Source organism: Heterodontus francisci, chromosome 14 (assembly GCF_036365525.1).
Source record: "Heterodontus francisci isolate sHetFra1 chromosome 14, sHetFra1.hap1, whole genome shotgun sequence".
NCBI classification, from domain to species: Eukaryota; Metazoa; Chordata; class Chondrichthyes; order Heterodontiformes; family Heterodontidae; genus Heterodontus; species Heterodontus francisci.
In genome coordinates, this window is record NC_090384.1 from 66,955,924 (window position 1) to 66,969,358 (window position 13,435).

Here is a 13,435-nt window from a genome sequence, read left to right on the forward strand (position 1 = left end):
GTGAGACTAGCTTTCAATTCCAGATTTTTATTAATTAATTGAATTTAAATTCCACCAGCTGCCATGGTGGGATTTGAACACATGTCCCCACAGCATTAACCTGGGCTACTGGATTACCAGTTCAGTGACATTACCACTACGTCACTGTCCCCCTCCTATTTCTATACTCACTTGCGTGTGGTACTGGAAGTAATCCAGATTACTAGCTTTGAGGTCCTGCTTGCTAGTTTATTTTCTAGCTCCCTAAACCCTGCCTACAGGACCTCATCCCTCTTTCTACCTACATCATTGGTACTAATATGGACCAAACAGCTGGCTGTTCACCCTCCCCACTCAGAGTGATCTGTAGCAACTCTGTGACATCCTTGACCCTGGCACCAGGAAGGCAAAATACCATCCTGGATTCATGTCTGTTCCTCTAACTATCGAATCTCCTTTCACTATTGCTTTTCCAATCTTCCTCATCCACCACCCACCCCCCTGTACAACTGAGACAGCCATAGTGCCGTGGACTAGGCTCTGGCTTCACACCCTAGAAGAGCCATCATTCTCACCAGTATTCAGAACAAAATACTGGATGAACAGTGAGATGCAGTCAGTCAACTCCTGCAGTACCTGCTAGGTCTTTCTTGACTGCCTGGTGGTCACCCATTCCCTCTCTGTCTGTATAAACTTAAGCTGTGGGGTGACCACATCTATAAATGTGTTTTCCACGAAACTCTCAGCCTCACGGATGCGATGCAGTGGCGCCACTTGCTACTCAAATTCTAAAACCCAGAATTCAAGCTGCTGCAGTTGACGCCACTTCCTGAACATGTGGTTGCCCAGGACACAAGAAGTGTCCTGGAGTTCCCACATGGAACAGGATGTGCACCCCATGACACTGAACTGCCCTGCCATGCCTATATTTATGTCCATTAAACTTAAGACTTAAATAAATAGATTCATCCGCTACTCACCAATTAGCTGCTTCTCTTGGTGTGTCACTTATTAGGGAGGCTAACTGAAATGTTTTTACTTTTATTATCTAAATACCTTAGATTTCACCCTACTAAGCAAAACTTGATTTATATAGTCACTTCTCATATTTGTTCCAATAACTTCCAAGATATTGAGCTAAGTTTTCAGGTCCTGCAGAAGTCAGGGTCGGAGATGGACGGGGTCCAAAAATACCAGTAATGGCAAGCGTGCCAGTTTCCAAAAGCTTTCCCAGGATTGAATAGGTTCATCAGGGCATCAGGGGGCGGGGGAGGGGGGGGGGGGGGTTGGAGAGCAGGATTGCAATCCCACTACATCCCCCCATTAAGGTCAATTAAAAATTGCTTGAAAAGGCCATTAAGTGTTCATGAATGGGTGGCATTGAGAGTTTCGCAGGGGCGCACGGGCTACAAGTGCTGTCTGGGACGGAACAGTGGGGAGCCAGTCATGGCTGCCCAGGGAATCACCTCGGAGCCATAAAAGTTGAAAAGGCTCAAAAGGTGGACTCAGCTATTGGGAAACAGGTGTTCTTGGCACTGCACAAGTGTTGGACAGAGTAGGCTTACTGCGCTCAGGCAGTGTTGGGAGTTGTCACCCTCCTAATATCATGGGGACAGAAGAATGGGGGCAAGGTTGCAAAGGACAATTGGACAACCGGCTAAGCACCAGAAAGGCAACAGCTGGCAATGGGGGCATGACTCTCAGATTTTGGCCTCAGATGAGGGGCAATGCCCTCCACAGGAAAGATGGAGCCCTGGGCATCAGGAGGGCAGAGGAGATGGAACGAGGGGTTGGAAGGACACAGAGGCCATATCCTCCAGAAAGGATCTACTGCCAACGAAGGAGCTACCTGGAGATGACCAAGACCCAGTGCTGCAGGAGACTGAACCACAGACATCTGTGCCCTCATTGCCAAAGACCTCGCACCTCGCAGCACTGGTCGGCTTGCCCCGCCTGTAGCTGCCAAAATCACGGTGGGTTTGAACTTCTTTGCTTCTGGCTCCTTCCAAGGATCAGCTGCGAACCTTGGTGGCATTTCGCAGATGACTGCAGACCAATGCGCCTGCCAAAGACTGAGGATGTCATCCCTAATCGGGCACCATCATCATCCTCGGCCTCTTTGATTCCTTTGGCAATGGGAGCCTATGTGCTGCAGGGCCAAGTGACAGAGACTGCCCCTTCAATGATGCAGGTTCAGCAGCCTCTGGATATGCCTTCACAGGCACCTCCACGATGAGGATGATCTGCACATGTATCTCAACCACCAGCAGAGACAAGTGAGAAGGCTATCTCCACCTCCTCCAAGGCCACAAGGGAAGCACCGTGTAGGAGTGGCCAAGCGCGGAGGCCACCACATAATGCAGAGCAGAGTGGGGCATTGAAGTGTCTTCTTATTGTTTCTGAGCACAATGTCCATTTCTTTGCACTGTTTAAATAATAACACTTTAAGTCACATGTCTGAGACTAATTTTATAGCTGATGTGAGAAAGAAAGCATGAGGTGGTGAAGAATTCCCAGCCTCTGACCTGCTCTTGTAGCCAAACATTTATGTGGCGGGTCCAGTTCAGTTCCTGGAGAATTGTAATCCCCGGGGAGGGGGGGGGGCGGTATTCAGTGATGGTAATGCCATTGAACATCAAGGGGAGATGGTCAGATTCTCTCTTGTTTGAGATGGTCATTGCCTCGCACTTTTGTGGCGCAAATGTTACTTGCCGCTTATCAGCCCAAGTCTGGTTTTATCCAGGTCTTGCTGCATCGGGACATGGGCTGCTTCAGTGTCTGAGAAGTCGCGAGTGGTGCTGAACATTGTGCAATCACCGGCAAACATCCCCACTTCTGACCTTATGATGGATGGAAGGTCATTGATGAAGCTGCTGAAGATGGCTGGGCCTCGGACACTACCTTGAGGAACACCTGCAGTGATGTCCTGGAGCTGAGATGATTGACGTCCAACAACCACAACCATCTTCCTTTATGCTAGGTATGACTCCAACCAGTGGAGAGTTTTCCACCGATTCCCATTGACTCCAGTTTTGCTAGGGCTCCTTGATGCCATACTCGGTCAAATGCTGCCTTGATGTTGCAATTTTCCATCCACTGCTGCATATGGAAGGTCACTGAGGCTCTCAATGGAGAGAGAGCTAACTACATTTCATTCGCTCTTGCCAAAGACAAGCAGGTGGAGAGAGTATGCGGTCTCGCTAGGATTGCAGGCTTCCCCATGGTGCAAAGTGCCATTGAATGCACACACATCAATTTGCAAGCAAAGCTCGTCAATTCCTCCCTATACCAGAACCAAAGGGGATTCCACTCCCTCAATCTCCAGATGGTATGTGACCATAGGCAATCATGCAAGTTAATTCCCTGTTACCCTGGCAGCAGTCATGATGCCTTCATTCTGTGACAGTCTGCTGTGCCAGCTGTATTTGAGCCACCAAGACAAACCAAAAAGGTGGCTATGAGACAACAAAGGCTATCCATGAATGCAATGGTTGATGACTCTGATGCCCAACACATGCACACAGTGGGCAACATGCATAAAGCCATTCTGCCACAAAATGTGATAGAGCAGATCAGTGGCATGCTGAAACAACGCTTCCACTGACAACCAACCTTCTTTATGCAGTCTTCGATTTTAATCTGCTGTCCGACAGGATCCTTTTTTAAGTATATAGATTGAGCTTTGATGATGTAATTGGGCTCTAACTGCTTTTCTAACCATGGGCTCGAGCAAGGAAATGGTTGTGGCTGAAATAAAAACCAGAAATGCTGGAAATACTCAGCAGGTCTGGCAGCATCTGTGGAGAGAGAAGCAGAGTTAACGCTTCAGGTCAGTGACCCTTCTTCAGAACTGGAAAATATTAGAAATGTAAAAGATTATAAACAAGTAGATCAGGGGTGGGGCAAGAGATAACAAAGGAGAAGTTGTGGATAGGACAAGGTCACAGAATAGCTGACCAGAAGGTCATGGAGCAAAGGCAAACAATATGTTAATGGTGTGTTGAAAGACAAAGCCTTAATACAGACAGGGTGTTAACGGACTGAAAATTGAACAGCCGCAAGTACAAACATGAAAAAAGTGGGTAAGCAAATTGAACAAACTAAGATGAAATAAAATAAACACAAAAAAAAATTTTTTTAAAGGAAATAGAAAAAAAAACTAAAAATAAAAGTAAAATGGGGGACCCGTCATGCTCTGAAATTATTGAACTCAATGTTCAGTCAAATGAGATGCTGTTCCTCGAGCTTGCATTGATGTTCACATCAACATCAACGCAACATCAATGCAAGCTCGAGGAACAACATCTCATTTACCAATTAGGCACACTACAGCCTGCCGGACTGAACACTGAGTTCAATCATTTCAGAGCATGACGGGTCCCCCATTTTACTTTTATTTTTAGTTATATTTTTCTTTTTCCTTTTTAAAATTTTTTTTTTGTGTTTATTTTATTTCATCTTAGTTTGTTCAGTTTGCTTACCCACTGGTTTTTTTCATGTTTGTACTTGCGGCTGTTCAATTTTCAGTCCGTTAACACCCTATCTGTACTGATGCTTGTCTTTCAACACACCATTAACATATTGTTTGCCTTTGCTCCACGACCTTCTGGACAGTTATTCTGTGACCTTGTCCTACCTATACCTTCTCCTTTGTTATCTCTTGCCCCACCTCTGCTTTACTTGCTTATAACCTTTTACATTTCTAATATTTGCCAGATCTGAAGAAGAGTCACTGACCTGAGACGTTAACTCTGCTTCTCTTTCCACAGATGCTGCCAGACCTGCTGAGTATTTCCAGCATTTCTTGTTTTTAATTTCAGATTTCCAGCATCCACAGTATTTTGCTTTTATTTTAATGGTTGTGGCTGTCCTGCCAGGTCAACCCAGCAGCAAGAGATCTACGGCCAGAAGAGGACAAGAGAGGTAAAAAAAAGTCTTAACTATTTTTTACTTTCCTTGTGGGGCCAAGAGGAGCAATAATGGTAAGGATGGTTTATTCAGCTCCTAACCACCAGTTTCCTTCTTGACTTTAAAAATCCGGGCACATGTGTATATCTATGACACTAAGCTAAGGAAAGAGATATTAAACAACTTGCTCAAAGAGATTAGCTTTTAGAGAGGGAATTCCAGGGCATTGGACCTTTCAGCTGATGACTGCCAACAATGGGGCAACTGAAGGGAAGCAAAGGAGAAGGTGTACAAGAGGCCAGAGTCAGAGGGAGGGAGAGTTTGGAGAGTGATTGTGGAGTTGGAGGAGAACACAGAGGTAGGGAGAAGTGAAGCAAAAAAAGGATTTGAACACAAAGATAAAATGTTATATTTGAGGGGTTGGGTACTGGGAGGAAAGAGATAATGGGCGTGAGAGGGATTTAGTGCACGACAGGATTAGGCAGTAGATGTTTGGAGGAGTTGGACTATATGCCCAGGAGACTATTGGTGCTTTTGTGTCAGGAGGTGACAAAAACGTGGATAATGGTTTTAGCTGCAAGTTGAGGTAGGGGTGGAAGTGAAAATGGGTGGTCTTTGTGATATCCCTAAACATGATACATGATAAATGCATACTTTGAGCTGCCAACTCTAAGCTTGGTCGTACCACTGGCTTCTAACTACAATAGTTTTGACAGCATGCAAATCTGTACATCACAAATCCATCATTAAAATGTCTTCTTTCAGAATCAGTTAAAAGCAACATTTACATTTTCTTGACAGTAACAGCTTTTATACTCTTCAGGCAATTTTACAACTTCACGCTACCTTTGTATTAGAAAAGTTGGAGCCAGCCAAAAATAATTACATTGGAAGAAAATAAAGGTGTTTTCTTTAAGTTTAATAAAATAAATGGTCCACTCTTAGGATGCCTGAGCAAAAAGATATTTGAGTTAGTCTTTGTGTCAACGTCTAGCAATGGCACAAAAAGAAAATCATAATTAAGAATCAAGTTGGCAGTTTAACTGCAGACCGCCCTATCAGAAGCGTGAGAATACCCCAGAAAGCAGTCTCGCAAAACCCAGGCTTCATACTAATTGCAGTGCAACAACAGTCCAATGCAAAACAAAGTTTAAAGAGTTCCTATGCAATCCATCCATGGAACTGCCTGGAAACTTCCCAAACAATGCTAAATATTCTAAATGATAACAGGGAAGTTATGTCTTTGTTGACTCTCACCCAGCATTAAAAATATAAGTGGCATTCAGAAATTAGTGTGTGGATCATACATCAGCTCAACAGCTCTGTTGCCACTAGGTGAGAGTAATGCAGGCACCAGCAACATAATTCGAATTAATGGTCCTGTGTTGCATTCTAAAAGTACTGGCCTAAAACTGGTACCCTGGTTTAAATGTGGATTCATACACTGTTTATCTGTTGTGATTAGCGTTACTCTTTGCATAACTGTTGCATTACATTGTGGTTCAAATTGAATCTTCTATACAGTCAACAGCATTTAAAATGAAGCTGAAACACGAGTTTTCAATACATACCACATAGCAAACTTCTATTTATAAGTTTTGTTGTAGATGCAATATGTTGCTTACCCTATTTTCATTCATGTGAGCAGCCAGATTTTCTGAAATGGGCTTGTGCCTCTAGTCTGAATTCAACTAGTTGATGCCTTCAAATCTTTAGCACTCATCAGAACTGACTTCCTGTCCCTATGGAGTAATTCAGAAAAACAAAAGCACACTGCATTAACATTTATAGATTTCAAGGGACCATTTTTATGCATTTGCAATAAAGACTATTTCATGTCTTGTCTCTTCTCATATGGTCATTAAAATAATGTCTCATAACATAGCAAAACAGGGAAAATAAAATTCAAACAGTTGCATCTAATACACAGTTAGATGAACAAATAAGCGAAAATGTTCATATTCTCAAAACTCATTCAGAGCAAGCATCACCATGAATTTATCTAAGATATAAAACTTACACTGAATTCAGAAAATTAATGCTAAAATCTGTTCAACTTTACATACTTCATCTATAGAAGCAAACAAATAAAAAAATACAAAATCTGATGTTCAATTTAGCACAACATATGAACTAAACTAGAATATTTAATTTAATAGATAATGAACAGAAATCTAATACAGTTAACATTTCAGGTGAGCTCTGGACCGCACTTTAGGAAGGATGTGAAGGCTTTAGAGAGAGTGCAGAAAAGATTTATGATAATGGTTCCAGGGAGGAGGGACTTCAGTTACATGGACAGATTGGAGAAACTAGGATAGGTCTCCTTCGAGAAGGTTGAGAGGAGAATTGATAGATGTGTTCAAAATCATGAGGGGTCTAAACAGAGTAGATAGAGAGAAATTGTTCCCAATGGCGAAGGGTCAAGAACCAGAGGGCACCGATTTAAGATGACTGGTGTCAGGCAAACCCCCCACCTGCCAAGACTGGGGCGGCACAGTGGCGCAGTGGTTAGCACCGCAGCCTCACAGCTCCAGGGACCCGGGTTCGATTCTGGGTACTGCCTGTGCGGAGTTTGCAAGTTCTCCCTGTGTCTGCGTGGGTTTCCTCCGGGTGCTCCGGTTTCCTCCCACATGCCAAAGACTTGCAGGTTGATAGGTTAATTGGCCATTATAAATTGCCCCTAGTATAGGTAGGTGGTAGGGAAATATATAGGGACAGGTGGGGATGTGATAGGAATATGGGATTAGTGTAGGATTAGTATAAATGGGTGGTTGATGGTCGGCACAGACTCGGTGGGCCGAAGGGCCTGTTTCAGTGCTGTATCTCTAAACTAAACTAAACTAAAGCGCACATGATTTCACCACATAAACATTAAAACTTAAAAGTGCAAGTCCCTAACTGGAAAGCCATTTGCATAGTAACTAGCATAGTTGGAACAAGGGACAAAGGACCATGCCCTGACCCATTCAACCAACAGTGGACTTTTGGTTACCAGACATTGAAGGTGGGGGGAGCTAGCATTCCAGGTTGACTGCTAAGATAGCAGAATCCACAAACACAGAAGAAGTGGTCAGACCAGTTTTAGTCACAAGACTAGCTGGCTGTTGAGATTTGAACTTCCAACAAGGGATTTGAACTCAGAAAGCCGTGTGCTCCTGGAACAGAAGGCCGTTAGCTCCTGGGCTGAAAAGACCTGCCTGTCTGTCCATCTCCTTCCCACGGAACTGAATCTTGTGGAAACATGTGAACCTCAAAGTGAGAAAAGTCTCCTACGTGAACAAGATTTAAGCAGAATACCGGGCCCCAACGAAAATCAAGAATTACCTACAAAAGGACTATACCGTGAGCTCGAAGCACAGTAACAAGGTATCGCCTCAAACTGTTCCACTTTATCTTTTCTTCTCTTTTCTGTCCCTATCTGCATGTGTATATTGCGTGTGCATGCTAGCATGGGCGTGTCATATATCCATAGGCGTGAACCATATTAGTGCTCAAGTAAATTTAATAAATTTCACTTTTCTTCTTTAAACCAAAGAAAGCCTGTTTGTGCTCATTTCTTTGCTTTATAATTGGAAAGCTGTGAACAAGGACTCACAAAGGGGGAGGTCAAAGCACAGTGTGTTTAAAATTAAACCCTGTTACAATAAGACCAGGTGAAGATAGTAACAGACCCCTAGACACCTTTCTCACCTAGTCGTAACACTGGCAATAGAACCAATGGCGACATGAGGAAAAACATTTTATGCAATGGTTAGGATCTGGAATGCAGCGGCTGAGAGTATGGTGGAGGCAGATTCAATTATGGCTTTCAAAAATGAATTGGATAAGTATCTGAAGAAAAATGAAATTGCAGAGCTATGAAGAAAGGGCAGGGGAGTGGGACTAGCTGTGTTGCATGGATATGACAGACTGAATTGCCTCCTTCAGCGCTGTTATCAGTCTATAATTTTGTTAAAGATCTTAGGTATTTCTTTTGCACAATGAAAAAGCTGCTGCTATGGTATAAACAATTAATGCCACAGAAGCAATTCTACAGAATAAAGTAACATTGTAAAATTACTATAGATATTACATTCTGGTGAAGTATGAAAAGCATTTGCAAAGTGTAGGGTATAGCAATGGGATTTAATGTGGTTTAACTATTGCCCTATGGAAGGCAGAAACAGTGGGCCAAACTTGTAGCTGGTTGCTTAAACTCCATGCTTGACTGTGTAAGTCTATTTGGTAGGCCTGGCACTGGAATAAATGGGTGGGGAAGGTTGCTTCACAACCAGCTGCAAGGAAGCTGTCAACTTCCCAGGAGAAGGAACAAAAAGAGAGCGAATCTTTTAAGTTAGTGTCTAGTCCCTACATTTTTATGAGTCACATAATTTGGTTCTCCAACATGTTACACCAGCAGGTCACTCCCACCCTATCCTCACTTAAACCTTAACCCTTATCCATTGGGTCAGGTTTTGTGAGCAGATTCACCTGGAATTAACATTCCTCCATCTCACTTGCCAGGTTTTTTCCTTTCTCTCTTCCATTGTTCTGATGGCAATGAAGCTCTCTTCCTGCCAAACCACCACGACTTCTTCAGTCTAGTGAAAACCCAAGTGACAACTCAAGTGGAATATGGTGAACCCTACAACGTGGTAACCTGGAATTAGTCACATAATTTGGTGCTCCAACATGTTATACCAGCAGGTCACCCTCACTCCATCCTCACATAATCCTTAACCTCCACCACTGGGTCAGGCTTTGTGTGCTTGCTGACTGACATAGGCTCCCAGTTAATTTTTAAATTCTCATTATCGTTTTCAAATCCCTCTGCGATCTTACCCCTCCCTCTCTCTAACTTCCTCCAGGTCTACAACCCTCCAAGATATCACCGTTCTTCAAATTTTGGCCTCTTGCACATACCGATTTTAATCACATTGCTGGCCGAGCCTTCAGCTGTTTCAAAGCTCTAGAATTCCCTTCCTAAAGCTCTCTGCCTCGCCTTCCTCCATTTAGATGTTCCTTAAAACCTAACTCATTGACCAAGCTTTTGGTCATCTGCCCTCATATCTCCTTATATGGCGGGTGTCAAATTTTGCTTCACAATGTTCCTATGAAGCGCCTTGGGCATTTCACTATGTTAAAGGTGCTATGCAAATGCAAGTTGTTCTTAATAAAGTCCCATACAAAATAAAATTAATTAACTTCAAAACTGTAGTTTCATAGGGTAAACAATGTGAAAGGACAAGAAATTGGTTGAAGGATAGGAAACTATTCAGTATATAGAGCAGTTACATCCCAGTGGAGGGAAATACCAACTCGGGTACCTAAGGGCTCTATCTCGGGACCACTACAGTTTCTAATTTACATAAATTACCTCAATTCAGCAACTCAATGCAAAGTAATCAAAGTTGCAGATGATACTAAACTAGCAGGAAGAGCAGAATTGGAAGAAACAGCTCAGAAATTATAGGATCAGTTGGACAAAATATGTTAGTGAGCAGAACAATGGCGGATGAAATATAATGCATACAAATGTAAAATGCTATACATGAAAGTACACAAAGCTGTTTCAGGTTACACTGTGTTTGTTTGAAGAAGTTTTGCAGTCTTGCAGTCTCCAGCACCTCCATCCCTGTGATCCCATGCCCGAAAACCATAGTTTTATGGCTCGGATGGTGGTGGCCAGCTGTGAACACCTTGAAATTACTCCCAACTAACCATTATTCTCTACATCTCCTCATATATGTAAAATAACTTTGTCATTTGATAATTGCTGATAAAAAAATACTTCCCATTAGTTATACAATGTCCCCATTGAACAAAAAGCAGCATTATGGCACCTCATTTAATTTCTGTAACTTCTGAGGTGATGCAATGTAATTAAGCTACTATCCTCAAAACTGCTCATTATTTGCACAAGGTTTTCTGCTTTGGTCACTAGCCACAACCTCACAGAATCACAGAATAACATTTTCCACTTCCTGCAGTCAATTATTCTCCATTCGATAAATTATATTTGTTTAAAAAAACATTCAATCTTCAAATATAGAAACTTGAAATCAAAATTAAAAATTTTGACTGTGAAGTTCTGATGCATCCACTAACGTAACTGCTTGTGAGAAATACAAATCTATACAGGAGTCAAAGCAATCTGGCATAAGTTCCAGTTGCAGTCTCTCCTGTTCTTTGCTGCTGTGAGTACTCAAAAAGCTTCAGATCCAGTCAATTTCTTGACATATATGGGCAACAGCACCACATGATAAATAGCTGTTATCTCACATACAAGTGAAATGGAATTTATTCTATGTATGTGGAGTTGCAAAAACAAGGCATTAGCAATCGAAGATAAAGAAATATGCAAACAGCAATGCACTTACTGTCAGTAGTGAGGAGCACCAGCTGAGACCAAAACAATTAATGGCTACCAACTATAACTGAACTCTCTGTATTCACTCCATTTAGCCGAGAGTGTAACAAATGATCACGCATTGGTTCTCAGTGTCCCCAAGCATCAGTTACATTGGTGCCTCTTCATGCTTCCCTGTCCCATGCAAAAAAAAACTTCACTGTCAAAAATATTTAATTGAATCTTTTTAATACAAAAACATGAAACTCTAAGGCATGCATAAATAGAATACTGCATAAGAAGTTGTTAATCATGACACCAATGTGAAAAATAAAGCACCTTTATCCTATTTATAATGGTATTGACTTCTTTTATTGTCACAAAGCACATCGGTTTAAAACCCAGTTTCACTCACTGTAAACATGCCCTAGTTTATTATAATGTACAGGTTACAGATTTTAATTGTTTTCTCTCAATCAAGTGTCTGAAGACGAGCCCAAGCCATTCAATTCAAATGAAAACAACTTGTGAATTTTTTGGATGCATGTTTGCTTTATTTGGTCCGGTTGGTTTCTGCAAATATTTCTCAGTCTGGCTGGTTCAAATTGGGGAAGCCTTTGGAGTGCGAGAGTCAGACCAGCTAGTTTATACAAATTAATTCAGCAGTCGTGGCTATTTGATATTTTCTATTTACTTAAGGAGGGAGAGTCATAGAGTCATACAGCACAGAAACAGGTCCTTCGGCCCAACATGTCTGCGCCGACCATCAAGCACCCATCCAATAATCCCATTTTCCCGCACTTGGCCTGTAGCCTTGTATGCTATGGCGTTTCAAGTGCTCATCTAAATACTTCTTAAATGTTGTGAGGGTTCCTGCCTCGACTACCCCTTCAGGCAGTGTGTTACAGATTCCAACCACCCTCTGGGTGAAAAAATTTTTCCTCAACTCCCCTCTAAACCTCCTGCTCCTTACCTTAAATCTATGCCCCCTGGTTATTGACCCCTCCGCTAAGTGAAACAGTTTCTTCTTATCTATCCTATCAATGCCTCTCATAATTTTGTATACCTCAATCAGACACCCCCCCCACCCCACCTCACCTCAGCCTTCTCTGCTCCAAAGAAAACAACCCCAGCCTATCTAGTCTCTCTTCATAACTGAAATGCTCCAGCCCAGGCAACATCCTGGTGAATCTCCTCTGCACCCTCTCCAGTGCAATCACATCCTTCCTATAATGTGGTGACCAGAACTGTACACAGTACTCCAGCTAGTTAAAGTAGTTAAGTTACTCTAAAATCGATGGACTGAGTTTCACGCTGCCCCAGCAGGTCAGATGGTGGCATGGGGGAGGATGGGGGCAGCATAAAATTGAGCAGGTGGCTCCGGGAGGCCTACCTGCCCTGCTCCCGCCTCCAGTCAACTTTACGGCAGTAGGGCGTCGGGGCGGGGGGGGGAGGAGGGGAGAAAGAGACCGCCCGCCCGACGTCAATTAAGGCCCTTAAGTGGCCACTTAACGATAGCTACTGGCCTTTCCGCGAACCGGGGGGAGTGGGCCATGGCAGTCAGGCACAGAGTGCCTGATTGAGGGCCTCCCCCGCCTCCCAACCCATCCCCGGGACCCAAGATGCCCCCCTCACCCCAAACGACCACTCTAGCCTCACCAGGGCACGACCGATCTCACTGGTGAGGCATGCCCAACTTACCTTTCCGCCTGGCTCCACAGCGTCAGATGGGCTGCAGTCCCAGCAGTGGACACCGTTCCCGGTGGCGCTGCTGGGACTAAGAGCTGCCGGCCCGCTGATTGGCCGGCAGCTCACTGAGGTGGGACTTCCTCCCTCAAGCTGGTAGAAGTCCCGCCTCAGGGTAATTAAAGCCATGGGAGCCATAAAATGGGGGATGGATCCCCGGGCTAGGCGAATTCCCATCCACCTAAGGTAAAATCCAGCCCAATGTTTTTTTCATTGCCACGGTTTAATAAAATTTGTTTTGCAGTTAAAACCCAAGCCAAGATGACACCTTCCAAAGTCGAACTCAAGGAAGATCATGTTATAAGATGAAACAAAGTGAGGAAGGCTCTCCATTTGATCCCTGCGCATGTTACAATTTAACCTAGGTATCTGTGCAAATGAACACATTCTCTGAGATTTAAGCTCAACTGCAAAGAACAAAGAACAGTATAGCACAGGAACAGGCCATTCGGCCCTTCAAGCCTGCGCCGA

At 43.4% G+C, this 13,435-nt stretch overlaps 1 protein-coding gene across 1 annotated transcript in view; it reads right to left on the reverse strand.

The window, feature by feature from the left end:
• LOC137377094 (ecotropic viral integration site 5 protein homolog) overlaps positions 1 to 13,435 on the reverse strand; it is a 279,264-nt gene that overhangs the window by 223,025 nt on the left and 42,804 nt on the right. Inside the window, exon 2 of the mRNA XM_068046389.1 lies at positions 6,513 to 6,629. The gene's annotated coding sequence lies outside the window, so the exon portion shown is untranslated. The remainder of the gene's footprint in view (positions 1 to 6,512; positions 6,630 to 13,435) is intronic.